Source organism: Herpailurus yagouaroundi, unplaced genomic scaffold, assembly GCF_014898765.1.
Source record: "Herpailurus yagouaroundi ecotype Mexico unplaced genomic scaffold, PumYag 209, whole genome shotgun sequence".
Classification (NCBI taxonomy): domain Eukaryota; kingdom Metazoa; phylum Chordata; class Mammalia; order Carnivora; family Felidae; genus Herpailurus; species Herpailurus yagouaroundi.
The window spans coordinates 7,815,748-7,831,853 of NW_024412440.1; the positions used below are offsets into that span (position 1 = coordinate 7,815,748).

General features: G+C 34.9%; 1 long non-coding RNA gene across 1 annotated transcript; it reads right to left on the reverse strand.

The window, feature by feature from the left end:
* Positions 1–7,836: 7,836 nt before the first annotated feature.
* Positions 7,837–14,621, reverse strand: LOC121016149 (uncharacterized). Its single transcript, XR_005784132.1, has 3 exons — positions 14,375–14,621; positions 8,943–9,029; positions 7,837–7,923 (listed from the first exon to the last, which is right to left on the reverse strand). It is a non-coding gene; the product is annotated as an uncharacterized LOC121016149 (long non-coding RNA).
* Between the last annotated feature and the right edge of the window lie 1,485 nt (positions 14,622–16,106).

The following is a 16,106-nucleotide window of genomic DNA, read 5'->3' on the forward strand; positions in this document are numbered from 1 at the left end:
TAAATAAACTTTAAAATATATAAAGGGTTTTAGAACATGCTAGAGGTATAAAAATAATATACTTTTCCTAAATAAGAAAACTGTAGAAATATAAAAGCCAAATGTTGGTTGGAATTATGATACTCAATTTAAAATTTTTTTCTAACGTCTATTTATTTTTGAGACAGAGAGAGAGAGAGAGGGAGAGAGAGAGAGAATGAGCAGGGGAGGGGCAGAGAGAGAGGGAGACACAGAATCTGAAGCAGGCTCCAGGCTCTGGATGCAGGGTTCAAACCCACAAACCTCAAAATCATGACCTGAGCTGAAGTCCGATGCTTAACTGACTGAGCCACCCAGGCACCCCTATGTTACTCCATTTAAAACTACAATATCCCAGGGACTCTAGGATATTAGCATGTTCCCTCCCAATGCCTTCTCCTCCTTTCTCCTCCTTGGCTAATCCCTCCAACCCTAGAGGCTGCATATTTGACTTTTTATAAGAATTCTGCCTTTTGTTAACCTCAGAAACAAAGAAAATTGTAAACATTTGCAAGATACTATTTATTGTGTCCACAAGGTGAATGCTGAAATCATTAAATTGTTATATATTAAAATTAACAGAGGTAAAAATACAGTAGATAACGTATTCATTCTCAAGGGGATTCTCATTGAGATGGAATGCATTCAGGGTAACACATTAACAGTAAAACTGGAAGCAAATATTCTTGAAATAGAAATGGTATTTATAAAGAAAACAATCCTAAAATAGAAATAAAGGATGTGAGCAAAAGTTTATGAGTAAGGATATCCACTGCAATATTATTCCCAATAGTGAGAATGATGGCAAAACAATAGGGGAAAGGGTTAAATATACAATGGTAAATCTCTCAACTGCACGGTTTAAGCAGAAGGAATATTTATTGACAATAAAAAATGGTCATGATTTAATATCATGAGTGAAGAAAGCATAATTTGAGAAACAAGATATATTGCACAATATGATTCCAAAATATTTCTTTTAATTTTATAATTATATTTACATAGAAAAAAAAGACTGAAACACAATGCACTATTATATTGTTAAATTGAACACTAAGAGTCTGAATTAACTGGGATATTAATTTTTTATTCTTTACTGATTCCCATATTTCCTTCTTGTTTTAAATGAAATTATACGGTAGTAGAACCCCTTATTCAGTTTCACTTGTACAGTTTTGTTTACCTGCTGTTGACTGTGGTCCTGATGCAGATGACTGATCCCTTTTTTGATGTATCATCAGAAGGTCAGTAGTGCCTAAGCCTAGCTCACAATTCCTATGTCATTCACCTTACTTCATCTCATCACAGAGGCATGGTATCATCTCAGATCATCACGAGAAGAAAGGCAAGTCCAATACAAGATATTTTGAGAGAGAGAAAGGCTGCATTCATATCTTTTTTTTTAAATATGAAATTTATTGTCAAATTGGTTTCCATACAACACCCAGTGCTCATCCCAACAGGTGCCCTCCTCAATACCCATCACCCACCCTCGCCTCCCTCCCACCCTCCATCAACCCTCAGTTTCTTCTCAGTTTTTAAGAGTCTCTTGTGTTTTGACTCCCTCCCTCTCTAACCCCTTTTTTTTTTCCTTCCCCTCTCCCTTGGTCTTCTGTTAAGTTTCTCAGGATCCACATAAGAGTGAAAACATACGGTATCTTTCTCTGTATGACTACACTTAGCATAACAGTCTCCAGTCCCATCCACATTGCTACAAAAGGCCGTATTTCATTCTTTCTCATTGCCACATAGTATTCCATTGTGTATATGAACCACAATTTCTTTATCCATTCATCAGTTGATGGACATTTAGGCTCTTTCCATAATTTGGCATATAACTTTTATTACATTATATTATAATTATTCTAGTTCACTGTTAGTTATTGTTAATTTCTTACTGTGCCTAATTTATAAATTAAGCTTTATCATAATATAAATAATATAGGAAAAATAGTAGAAAAAACATATATAGTGTTTTGTGCTATCTATGGTTTTAGGCATTGATTGGAGGTCTTGAAACACATTCCCTGTGGATAAAGGGGAACTACTCTATTACTTTATCAGAAAAATATCAGTGATAAAAATGTAATTCCTGTAAGATTTATTTTCCATTTAAAAATATATTTTTCAGGGGCGCCTGGGTAGCTCAGTCGGTTAAGTGTCTGACTTTGGCTCAGGTCATGATCTCCTGGCTTGTGAGTTAAAGCCCTGCGTCGGGCTCTGGGCTGACAGTTCAGAGCCCAGAGCCTGTTTTGGATTGTGTCTCCCTCTCTCACTGCCCCACCCCCCGCTTGAACTCTGTCTCTCAAAAATAAATAAACGTTAAAAAAAGTTTTAATATATTTTCAAAACAACAATAAAAAGCATCATGTTATAACAAATTTATTTTCCCCAGTGTGGGAGAAAGATAACTTTTATTAAGTTTATGAAGCAAATGCACAAATAATTATATTTATAAACATATATAAATGTAATTTTCTGGTTATTAATATTTGGTAAAAAATTGTAATTAATATTATTTACATTTCCTGAAGAACTCCTATAATAATACTTATGAAGTTTCTTCATTGTTATCTTGTTTTTTAATTTCTTATTTTGAGACACAGAGAGAGAGAGAGCACAAGTAGGGGTGGGGCAGAGGGAGAAGGAGGAGAGAATCCCAAGTTGGCTCCGTGCTGTCAATGTAGAGCCCAACATGGGGCTAGCTGTCACTAACCGTGAGATCATGACCTGAGCTGAAATTAAGAGTCAGACACTTAATTGACTGAGCCACCCACGCACCCTGTTTCTTCTTCATTATTTTAGACATTGTGGTTATTGTCAAGTCTCATTTTATCTAATCTCACTTTGACACTAGCCCAGGGTTTTTGGTGGTCTGAAACAGTCAAGGTAATACAATTCCACTGGTCAAATGATTATGTCAAAAAAGACTCTCAATTTAAATAAATGAGTACTTGGAATGCTGCCCAGCATGGTGGCTTCAGCAGTATTCATTTAGACTAAATTGGCTCAATAAGGGCAAAGCTTAGGACAAAATTCCTGTGGCTCAGAAAGTCCTCCCTTCTAGAAGCAAGTAAGGAATCTAGTCACCATGGCTTCTGTTCCCAAGAGCAAGCCAAAGAAATAAGTTGGTCCAGAGAGGTCAGCAGATCTGAAGATATCCCACCGCCTAACTGACCATGCCTGAAACTTGCCTTACTTTAGGATATTTCAACTACATGAGTCAATAATAAATATTCATTGTTTAAGGAAATTTAACTTTTATTTTCTGTTACATAAAATTGTCAGCATAACAACTGAAATAATGTCACAAATTTAATTTTATAGTAAATTTCTTAAACCTTGCATCCAGTTATATTGAACTATGATTCAAACAGATCACATGCTCTGTCTTTGAAGTTACATAGGATTTTTTCTTTACTGTAACACAGGAACTACTGATATAAGTACGATCATATCCTGCCACACGGGCATTGTAGTATGAATTCTGCTTCATTTGAAGTACATTAATGTCAGCGTGGTTTTCAACATGGGCATGTTTACTTTTTACAAGCAGAATTCTATACTTAAAAAATAACATGATTCATTTGGAAGGACACTCAGAAATGGACAGGTTGTTAATAATAAAGACAATGTTTCATTTGGGAGAATTTATTTACATATTTATCTCCATATATTTTAATACTCAAACACTTATAAACTTCTGATCTATTTTTATTTCCTTTAAAAGTAAAATTTCCTTGCAATGATATGTTCCTGATATGACTCAATGATGTGTATATTTCAGCTTATTGAGTTAAAATTCTCTTCATGCAAGAAGCATAGTGAAGGTGTACTTTTTTAAATGAAATTCCATGAACAACCACCCATGTCTTAAGTTGTTTCTGAAGTAGAGCATGCAAAAAATTGTAGTGGAACAATCACAGTGATGTTGAATGTTCAATGTTCACACTAAACATGTTTGCATTTTTAATGACTTTAGAAAAGTCACTCTAAAGTCTAGATCAAAATTTCCTAAAGTAATGTATGATTTTCAAAGAAGTGTACTATTTTGAATCTGATTATCTTACAGAAAACTCATACTCATTAAACTAGCAAACAGAATGTCGTGATTTTGAAAAGCAGGACTAAATGTCCATAATATATCAGTAATGGTAAGCTTTGTTAGATTAGATAGGATGGGAAAAAGGTGTAGCCATTACACAATTCTACCTAAGACCAACTTCTTAGTGGAGCAGTGTTAGGTGTAAGCCCCTGTGCCTTTAAAACCCAAACTTGTGATTTCTCTTTACTTTACCTGTTTAATGATGGATTCATAGATCTGCTGTATGTATACAATAAAATATGTCTTTAATGTTAGTTTCAACATTTTTACAGCGGGAATTTCACATAAGTATCAAGTGAAACTTGATACTTTAATTCAGAAATAAATATTTCCATGGAAATATTTATGGAAATATTTCCATAAATAAACCAGGCACAGATTTTAAAAACTAAAACATCTTCATGGGTTACTTATATTCCAGGTAGTATTCACCAGGGATATGACTATCAAAATGAGAATAGAATAACACAGAATATTATATAATCATTTTAAATATATTCAAAGATGTGGTATAGGGCCTGAAATTGAGATTCAGTGTTAAGTGCCACTTTGACATCTGGGAAAATTGAGAGGACTTCACATGGCCAAACTACCAGTGCTCCTCTCCACTCTGCTTCCTTGGATAAGATTCTTCAGCCAAATACTTCTCCTTATCATGGAAACCAGGCATAGATTCTGCTTATCCCTGAGTGGCAGACATAGGTTCCCTGCCAGCCTGCAGAATTATTCTAAGAAGGCTGTGGCAACTGACGGTCACCTCATCCTCTTGTTACTACAAAGCCTGCCTCCCACAGCCTCTGTTTCTTACTCTGTTCTCCTGAGTTCAAACCCTGCATTTGAGCCTCTTCTCCCAGGCTGTGGATCTATGTGACAAGTAAATGGCTGTTTTTGTGATCTGTCTGCTGTTAGGTATTGTGCATTCACCTCCTTTGATCTATTAGGGTGGAAGAGAGGATCCCTTCCTCACCCTTGAGGTGAATAGCAGGCTTTCAGAAAAAAAAAAAAAAAGATTCTGGATCTTAAAATATTAGCTCTCATTCAGACTCTGAGGCTGCTTCCAAATAATTAAAAAAGCACCACCACAACATGACTAATGTTTCTTAGATTGGATTTTATTTTATTGTCTGTACAAATCACAACTTAGAATTTTCTAGTTTTCATGGTCTTTATGTCTTCACACTGTGCCCATAGTCCATGGCATTGCTAATGTAGAGTGCCTGATGCTCCGATTATAAAGTTGGATGGAAATATATGCCATTCAATCTTAATGACAAGTAAATATTCTTGTTCTGATTGGGCTGATTATTTTGCACTTTACATTCAGGGCAATGTATGTGCTTGTGAATTGTGTGTGATGGTAGACTGATGGTGTGCCAGCATCAGGTGCCTGTGGCATTGCTTATGTTACCCTGAAAATACTAAAATATGTGTTTATCCTTCAAAGGTAATATTTTCTTTGCATTTCTTTGAACAGGTGATTTTTTTTTCCAAATAGGGCAATACCACCATGAGATGAGGTAATATGATAAACTTTTGTAAGAAGAATCTCTTTATTGGATAAGGTTAGCAAACTAATGCTGTCAGAGATTGTATTACACTATCCCTTGTGTATGCTTGTAGTGCGATTTTCAGAAAAGATCATTTCAGAGAAGTGAAGAATAAATCGCTGTATTCTCTCTCCAAAAACCTTTTCAAAATAGATTTGACAGTTGAGTGATTACATCTCTAATGGAGACTGTGATAGAATATGTGAGATTAAAAACTCTGCAGCCTTATCCATGAGGCACTGAACAAAAGGGGTCAACAGAAACACAGAGTCCCCCATATCAAACCCAGATAACTAATCAACTTAACTCTGCCCTCAATACATAGAGGTTAAGATCTGTGCCTGCCACAGTCTTTGTCGTTCAGGTTTCAAAACCCTATAGTTTTTCTTCCTATAAAGATCTTATCAATTTGATCAGGAACTTTGAGGCTAAAATTAATATCTGGATGTACGATGGTATACTTGGGAAAATAAAACTTTCTGATTCTCTTTAAATTTCCAAAAAGGCTGTTACAAGGAAATGTGTGAGGAATAGTATCTGTCTGGTTCTCATTTAATTTAGACTTTAAGATTTACAACCTAAGAGAAGATAACTAAATGGAGAAATGATCAAATACCAAATACTAATCTATGTTCTATTAGAGTTGGCACATCCATGGACCTATTCCTACATTTTATCTTGTAGAATTGTTTGTGTTCAAAATAATGGGAAGCAAATATCTCGTATGGGTAAATAAAACATACCATCAACTATCTTCTGAAAAGATAGCCAAAAGATTCTATTTCCTACCTGAAGATTAACCATTCAACTAAATGGCTACCTTACAAAGAAATATTATTGGAAAATAGAATTGAGATGAAGAAACGTGAATATACAGCAAAACTCTATAACTTAAAATATTTAAAAATGTTACTATCTGTTTGCTGTAGTGAGAGTCTGGATACTTTTATGATCATTTACGTATTTTGGTGGCCGGAATACTGAAGAAGTAGAGCTGTAATTATTTTCTTTAAAATGTTTATTTATTTTAGAGAGGGGGGAGGGAGAGAGAGAGATAGAGAGAACAAGTGGGGGACGGGCAGAGAGAGAGGGAGACAGAGGATCCAAAGTGGCCTCCTCACTGACAGCAGAGAGTACAATGCAGGGCTTGAACCCACCAACTGTGAGATCATGACCTGAGCTGAAGTCAGATGCTTAACTGACTGAGCCACCCAGGTGCTCCTAGAGCTTTAATTCTTTCTGACCATTTATGCCCCACTCATCCTCCCATTCTACATAAGGTTTCTTCTCAGATTACAACTGAAGGCATGCACACTAATTACTCCCAATTTTGTCTTTCACTGTAGATATTAACCAAATATAGAATATCAGCCCTCTCATGCTTTTTTCCACAAAAAAGGTATCTTTTCTCCCATAACAGCAGTATTTTTAAACAAAGATCATATCTCAGATTCATGTGAAACATTTATTTGTTTGTATGGTTATAAATTATAGGTGCCTAAACACTAGCTCAGACCTACCAAATCAGTACCTTGGACAGAGTGGGACTCAGCGTGTGTATTTTTCAACAATCCTTGGTTAAGAAATCGTGCTCTAGAGGGCAGAGATAATTATATGCTCTTCCTGGCAGTTGGGGTTTTCCTGCTGATGTTGTCTCTGTTGCTGCTTGCTCTGCTGTCTTAGCACTTCTTTTAATAACAGGTGTGGTAGGCCCACTGCTGGCAAAAGTAGAGACCAACACCAGCATTGTGGAGCTGGGCTCTTTCTTAATGCTGTGCTCTCCTCACACCATTAATTCTGGCCTGAGGCCAAAGAAAGAATCCTTTCTAAAGGTGGGATAATTTTCAAAACCAAAGAGCATCAATGCTCAGTCTTATGACTGAGTCTAAATTAGAGTCTAAATTCAAAGAATAAAACTCTATTTCACACTTATTAATAGCTGTTTGCTGGTATTCCCTATATTCCTTGCTTATACTAATATCATGCATTAGATTTACTCAAGAGAACAGGAAAGGAGACAAACTTCCAGCTGTGAGAGGCTGCCCTGGAAATGAAGCAAAAGCAAAGGTGGCTTAAAAAAATCATAATGGGTAAGCACAACAGGAAGAGTGAGTCTAACAGTTGTAGATGGTTACTGTAACTGACATTTGTCATATTAATGATCACCTCTTGAATAGCATTTCCATAATTGGGGAAATTTCCATTGGTCCTCTCTCTCAGATGTAGAAACCAGAATTTGAATTCTCAGGTTCCCTAGCAAATAAAAGGTGGATATGTGACTTAATACTTTTCCAATCATTCATACAATTTCATTCATAGTAACTGACTGGTGGCAAGGACTTTGTGCTGCAACTCCAGTGTTGCCACTATAGATGGTAATAAAGAATGAGAAGAACGTCAGGAGTTGTGTGATTGATTGACCTGCTGAGGCAGAAGTAGAAGTGCCTGAGAAGTGGCTTTGTAAAGATGAACACCTTTCATTTTCCACTTGATGATGGAAAGCACAGCACCAGCAGTTTCCTCAAAAGGCTAGTTCTATGGTGGGATTTGACAACGGTTTCCAGAGGAAGAGAATCAGGATTATCCCGGTGAACTTTTTATCTATCAAGCTTTTCCTAATTTTTAAACAAACCCTATTTTTTTTTGCATGAATTAGGCAAAGTGAATTTTCTTGTTGCAGCTAAGTTCCCAGAGCATACATAAGTAAGACTATACATGGTTGCAGGCAACATACCTTCCATTCATGGGAAGATTGCACTTTGTTTTTTGCTCGGGTCAATCCTGAAGACAGTAAGAATTTAGCTAGCGTGAGACTTTATCACATGGCATGCAGGGACAAAATAAATAAATTCCGTGTAACTGCTCTGAATAAAATACTTGTTGAAAGCAAAGCTGTAGGGGAACCAAGAGGCTATTCAGATAAATTGTATAAGAGTGAGAGATTGATTTCATGCTTTTAATTACGCAGGAGGGCTTGCAGAAAAGGAATGATATATGCAAAATCCAAAATTTTCAGATCAAGCCATAGTCTGAGAACCATGAGATTTGTATAAGCATTATAAAGAATCTTAATATTTGCTGCCAAAGCATTAATGTAGCCAAAAAAGTAAATTCAACATTTGCTTTTGTGAATTTTTGGAATTCAATATTTTTTTTATTTAAACCTTAACCAGATTCCTTAATGGAAAGCTAGGTTGTTGCTAAGAAAGAATATAACTCTATGGATTCTAATGGAATGGAATAAAGACATTCAGATGATTCAAATGACTCACATTCTCCTGGATCCACAACTTCACTGACTCTCCATTGCTAACCTCCTCCTCTGCACAATGAAGATATTTCTGCCTTGTTTTAAGACCCTTTAAAACAAAACAAAAACCTACCTGAGACTGTTGCCTGGCAAGAGGAATCCAATCCTGATGTCCACCCTTAAAATGTCATCTTGCTAGACTTACAAATAGAGTCAAATCCCAGTATGAGCTTCGTGTGAGGGAGGGAGCACTTTATTTTTTTTTTTATTTTTTTTTTAAATTTTTTTTTAACGTTTTTTATTTATTTTTGGGACAGAGAGAGACAGAGCATGAACGGGGGAGGGGCAGAGAGAGAGGGAGACACAGAATCGGAAACAGGCTCCAGGCTCTGAGCCATCAGCCCAGAGCCTGATGCGGGGCTCGAACTCACGGACTGCGAGATCGTGACCTGGCTGAAGTCGGACGCTTAACCGACTGCGCCACCCAGGCGCCCCGAGGGAGCACTTTATAAAGCAAATTAAGAAAAGGTTTTCACAGCAATATACATAATTGCAAGATTTTTCAAATTGGCTAGCTGCAGATCTGTGGAATACACGTGGTTCTGGGAACATAAGGGGGAGAGGTGCAGTTTCAGATATGATCAATTTGCTGATATGGATGCAGCTATCAGACATTCTAAATTCAAAGTGTTAACACAAAGGTCTGAAAATAATTGATTGTTAACAATTTCTTGACTGAAAAGTGGACCAGTGTGTGACTTTGCTAAATAAAACGAAAATGCCAGATTCCTTCATGTTATGTGGAGAGGTAGAAATGTTAGAATGGATGTATTACGTGTGACTTTCTCTGCCAGCACTCAACTATTGCCTGCAGGAAGCCACAGAAAATATTTTCATTAAAAAGACGTTGAGAAATACCACAAAGAATGAAACACCAGTATCTTAAAAGTACTGTGGTGTTTGTTCTCTTTAAGCAAGATAGATGGATAATGACATTCCCACTGAAAAGGATTCTTAAGAACAATTAGAAGAGTTTAACTTAAGAGATAAAGTGTGGTGAGTCACAGTAATAACTAGCAGGAACATTTGGACATGTCTAGTTGATCAAGGAGTCTCTAGGATAAAGATAGACAGTCAGACATTGAACTGTTAATCTTTACCTCTTCCCCAAATAAGCATAAATAAATAAACAAAAAGCTTTCTCTAGTAAATGGAAACCTTATTCAAACCATCAAGATAGTCATAATTTTTAATTTAATTTTCTGATGTAAGTCAATCACAGAATAAAAATGCAAAAAAAGAATTTTGATTTCAATTCTGATGTGGACTGAACAAACTCCTAAATAATACATGGGCCAAAGAAGAAATCTCAAAAGAAGTTAAAAATACTTGAGGCAAATTTAAGTGAATTACAAGCTGTCAAAATTGTGGGATGCAGCAAAAGTAGTGTTTACAGGGAAATGTATAGCATTGAATGCATATATTAGAAAAGAAGAAGGTTCTCAAATCAATAACCTAACTTTGCACTTGAAGAAGCTATAAAACAAAATAACAATGTAAGCCTAAAGCAAGCAGAAGAGGAGAAATAGTAATTAGACCAGAAATAAATTAAATTGAAAACCAGGGAATCAATAGAAAAAAAATCAATGAAATCAAAGTAGTTTCTTTGAAAAGATAAGTGAGATTTGAAATAATCTAGCCAGGCTAACAAAGAATAATAATAATTTTAAAAAAAGAAGACAAAAGTTACTAAAATCATAAATGAAAAAGGGATTATCACCATGTATCCTTTTGATATTAAAAGTATAATAAGGGTAAGTTATGAAATCTTTATGGCCATAAATTTGATAATTTAGTGGAAAGGGACCAATTCCCTGATAAACACACACAAAAAAGCCAGAAACTCCCAAAACTCACCTAAGGAGAAATGCATAATTTGAAAAGGCCTATATCTATTAAAGAACTGAGTCAATAATTAATAACTTCCAAAAGAGAAAACATCAGGTACAGATAGTTTTCCTGATGAGTTTTATCAAACATATAAAGAAGAAGTTATACCAATTCTCTATAATTTTACCCAGAAAATGGAAGCAGAGAACCACTGTCCAACTTGTTCAATTAGGTCAGCATAAACCTAATACCAAGTGAGATAAAGACATTATAAGAAAGGAAAACTGCAAAACAAAATTTCTCAAAAAACATCGAGGCAAAAATCCTCAAAAAAATATTAACAAATCAAGTCCAATAATGTGTGAAGATTATACTCTACCCCTAGTGGAATTTATTTAAGGCATATAAGACTGGTTTCAACATTCGAAAATCAATTAATGTGATCCACAATGGCTTAAAAATCATCTTAATTGATGCCAAAAAATTATTCTACAAAACCCAACACTCACAGTAATAAAAACACTCTGCAAAGTACACATGGAAAGGAAGTTCCTTAATTTTGGATTTGACAATGAGTTTGTAGATACAACACCAAAAGAATATTCCATTTGAAAAAATTGATATTTTGAATGTACTAAAATTGAAAACCACTTTTTGAAATACACAAAGAGCCTCTCTAGAAGACAGCATAGACATTTTTGTATAAAAACAAACAAACAGACAAACAAAAAACAAAACCCAAACCATATTCTTAGTTTGTGCTCCTTGATATTTACCCAAATGAGTTGAAAATTTATGTCACCACAAAACGCTACACATCAGTATCTTTAGAAACTTTATTCATGACTGAAAAAATCAGAAGATTTCCTTCAATAGATGAATAATTAAACAAATTATATGTCCACATAATACAATATTATTATAAAATACAATGAAATGAAATTTCCAGCCATGAAACACGTGGAAGAACCGTAAATGCATATTGCTAAGTGAAAGAAGAGAGTCTAAACAGTCTACATGCTATATCATTCCAATTATATAAAAAATACAAAGTAAACCTAAAAAGACAGTGAGATCAATGACTACCAACGGTTTAGCATAGTGGGAGAGAGGAAGACTAGGGGGAAACTCAAAGGATTTTTAAACCAGTGAAACTATTTTGTACAATAGTGTAATGGTGGATACATGACACAAATCATTTGTTAAAACTCATATTACATTACAACACAAAGAGTAAGCCCCAATGTAAACTAGAGCCTTTGGTTAATAATAATGTGTCAATGTTGATTCATCAATTGTATAGATGTACTACACTAATATGTTCAAAGGAAGTATATGGGAACTCTGCATTCCATTCAATTTTTCTTTTAGGTTTCTAAAACTGCTCTAAAAAATAAAGTTTATTAATTTAAAAAAGTATCAAGCACAAAAAGACAGGAGATAGATTTAGTTTAAATTGCTATATAAGAAGCCCCACTCATGTGTGGAATTTGAGAAACAAAACAAATGAATAAAGGGGGAAAAAGGGAGACAAACCAAAAAATAGACTCTTAACTATAGAAAACAGATGGTTAGCAGAGGGGAGGTAGGTGGGGGGATGGGTGAAATAGATGAAGGGGATTAAAAGTATACTTATCTTGGGGCATCGGGATGGCTCAGTGGGTTAAGCTTCTGACTTTGGCTCAGGTCATGATCTTGTGGTTCCTGATTTCTAGTCCCGCCTCTGGCTCTGTGCTGACAGCTCCCAGCCTGGGGTCTACTTTGGATTCTGTGTCTCTCTTTTTCCCAGTCCCTTCCCCACTCCTACTCTATTTCTCAAAAATAAATAAAAATTAAAAAAAAAGATTACACTGATCTTGATGAGTACTGAGTATTGTATAGAATTGTCAAATCATATATAGAATTGTCAAATCACTATATTGTACACCTGAAACTAACATAATACTATAAATTAACTATATTGGAGTTAAAATAAAATAAAAATTATAATTAAAAAATAAAATAGTCATTACATTCATGAAATAAATTTGACTTAGCTATGTAAAAAAACAAAAACAAAAGAAGCCGGTCTAAAAAGTCTACATAGTATATGACTGTATTCATAGGACTTTCTGGAAGTTAAGACTTATAGAGATAGCAAAGAATGCCAGGGCTTTGGGTGATTGTGGGAAAGATGAGTAGGTGAAGCACAAGAGATTTTTTAGGCTGGTGAAACTGTTCTCCATGATATTGTAACCGTGAAATATGACATTATACATTTGTTAGACTCATGGAAATTTATAGCACAAAGAGTGAAACTTAATGTATGCAAATTTAAAAGAATCATTTAGGAGTTCAGGGAATCCCAGTAAAGAATATAGACTTTGACAAGAGAATTTAACTGTATTACAAATGTTTGAAACACCTCACTGAAGTAGGTGGAAGAAAGGTGCTGACCTCAGTAATCTTAGAAATGAATTGAGTCTGGAAGTTAAAAGCAAAGGGAACTGAACATACGCACTTTGCTCTAGCTGATAAAGTATCCCAAGGGCATATGGGTTAATGATTTTGATACCACTATGTAAGTAGACTGGAACTGAAAACTTAAGCAATGTGAGCCAGCATTCTTAACTTTCCCAGTGAGAGTTTACAGATAAGCAAGAGAATAGAATGATCCATGATTTAATGGGTTAAAGTTGAAGACATGAGTGTGAACTCATGTTATTTTAATATAGATACAGATGGGAAATTTAGATGTTTATAGATATGTGTATATACATAAGTTCATATACACATACGAGAGGGTCTGAATGAAACAATACCCGTGTAGCATTGAGCATACCTATCACAAAAGCTGGGTAAACAAATTAGACCCTCACAAGATACTCCCCAGTGTTTATCTTTAGTTTATATCTAGGTTTCAATATTTATTCAAGTAAAGTCTAGGAAATGCCCCTTATGGGAGGTATTCCATACAAATTTATTTCAAAGAATAAGTTTTGAATCATGGTACTTAAATTAGACCACACATCAATAATAAATAAATAAATAATAATAATAATAATAGAATTTCTAGAGGTAATAAGGCTCAATAATTTTATGTGCCAAGCACTGTGTTACTCGCAACAAGAATTAGGGTGAAAAGCAAAAAAAAATCTTACCCTTATCTAGTTTAAAATAACTTGTCTCTAGAGGAGATAAGAATACACACATATAGAAAAAATACAGTAAAGTGGTAAGTTAATAGTCTTAAGGAAATACAGTAAAAACACTATGGAAGAACAAAATAGATATAAATTATCTTCAGAAAAAGGAATCAAAGCAGTCTTCATTAACAGTATTACTTTATCTGGAATTTGATGGAGCAGTTAAGAATGAGTAATATCAAGCTTGAAAATTTATTTTCCATCTTGAACGTGCTTACATCATCATTTTTATTGTGTTACATATTACATTAAAAGCCTTCTTTGTCAGAACAAAATTAACGTATCAAGGTGTTTTGTTTTTGATTTATGACACAATTCATTGTGTAACATTTAAAATTTGCAAACCAAAGTACCCCAAACTTAGTGGCCAAAAAAATACCTTTCATTTACTTCAGTATTCTGTTGATTGGTTCTGTGCTTCTGACCTGACCCATCCTGGGTGCTGGGCTGTGCTGTCTCACGTATTCATGGTCAGCTGGTAAATGGCTGGTATTTGAATGGTATAGGGTGACCTCACTGTGTCCAGTGACTGGCAAGACTATGAGTCAAGGCATCTTAATTCTCTTCCATCTGGTCTCTTATCCACACCTGTAGGCTAGTTTGACATTATTCACATGATAGTTTTAAGAGCGTGGGCAATGAAAGAGGGTGGTGCCATTGCACAAGTATTTTGTATGCCACTGCTTACATCACAATTGCTAATATCTCATTGACCAAAGCAAGTCACATGGACAGGTCAGAATTTAAGGGGTGGAGAAATAGACCTCACCTCTAGATAGGAAAAACTGTCACACTGCAAAGGACATGAACATAGGGATAGGAAGATTTTGCGCCATTTTTGCAATGTCATCACACATGATTTCTTAGAAAATAATTACTGAATAGAATATTGCAAAGTTGGACCTGTATGTGGTTTATATGCTAACATTTACTCTTGAAAATATAACAAAAGGACACTGAGACTTTTAGAGATATCATGAAAAATAAATATGGCAAATCTCTGTAATAAATGGGATAACATGCTGTTTGTGAAAAAATTACTTGATCATGATTAAATTCACCTTATATATATCACCTTATATCTTATATGTATAAAATATGTATAAAGTATAAAAACACCAAAGTTAAAGGCAAACAAGATAATTAATACATTAATAATACATTCATTCACTTAAATCTTGTTGACCCTTCTCTATGTGTCTATGTTCATGTATTGTCAAAGTGCTTAGTTAAGTTTGACTCGTGGTATGGAAATTCTAGAAAGCCTTCTGCTCACTGTATTGTGTTGTAATTTGAGATCTAGAATCTTTTTTTAGTTTATTTAAATTCCAGTTAGCATACAGTGTAATATATTAGTTTCAGGTGTACAATATAGAGCGATTCAACACTTCCATGCAAACCCAGTGCTAATCACAAGAAGTGGCCTCCTTAATCCCCATCACGGATTTAACCCATCCCACCACCCACCTCCCCTCTGGTAACCCTCAGTTTGTTCTCTATAATTAAGAGTGTGTTTCTTGGTTTGCCTCTCTCTCATATATGTATGTATATGTATGTATATATGAGAGAGAGACACATATACATTTCATATATATCATATATATCTTATATGTTTATAGCAGCATTATCTACAATAGCCAAATTATGGAAACAGCCCAACTGTCCATCAACTGATGAATGGATAAAGGAGATGTAATAGGATTGTTTCCATAATTTGGCTATTGTAGTTATAATGCTGCTATAAAAATTGGGGTGCATGTATTCCTTTGAATTTGTGTTTTTGTATTCCTTGGGCAAATACTTAGTGGGGCAATTGCTGGATCATAGGGTAGTTCTATTTTTAACTTTTTGTGGAAGCCCCATGTGGTTTTTCACAGTGGCATTCCCACCAACAGTGCACAAGGATTCCTTTGTCTCCGCATTGTCACCAATATCTGCTGTTTCTTGTGTTGTTGATTTTAGCCATTCTGTAGGTATAAGGTGGTTTTGAATTTTATTTCCCTGACGATAAGTGATGGTAAGCATCTTTTTATATGTCTGTTAGCCATCTGTATGTCTTTGGGAAAATGTCTGTTCATGCCTTTTGCCTATTTTAATTGGATTATTCATTT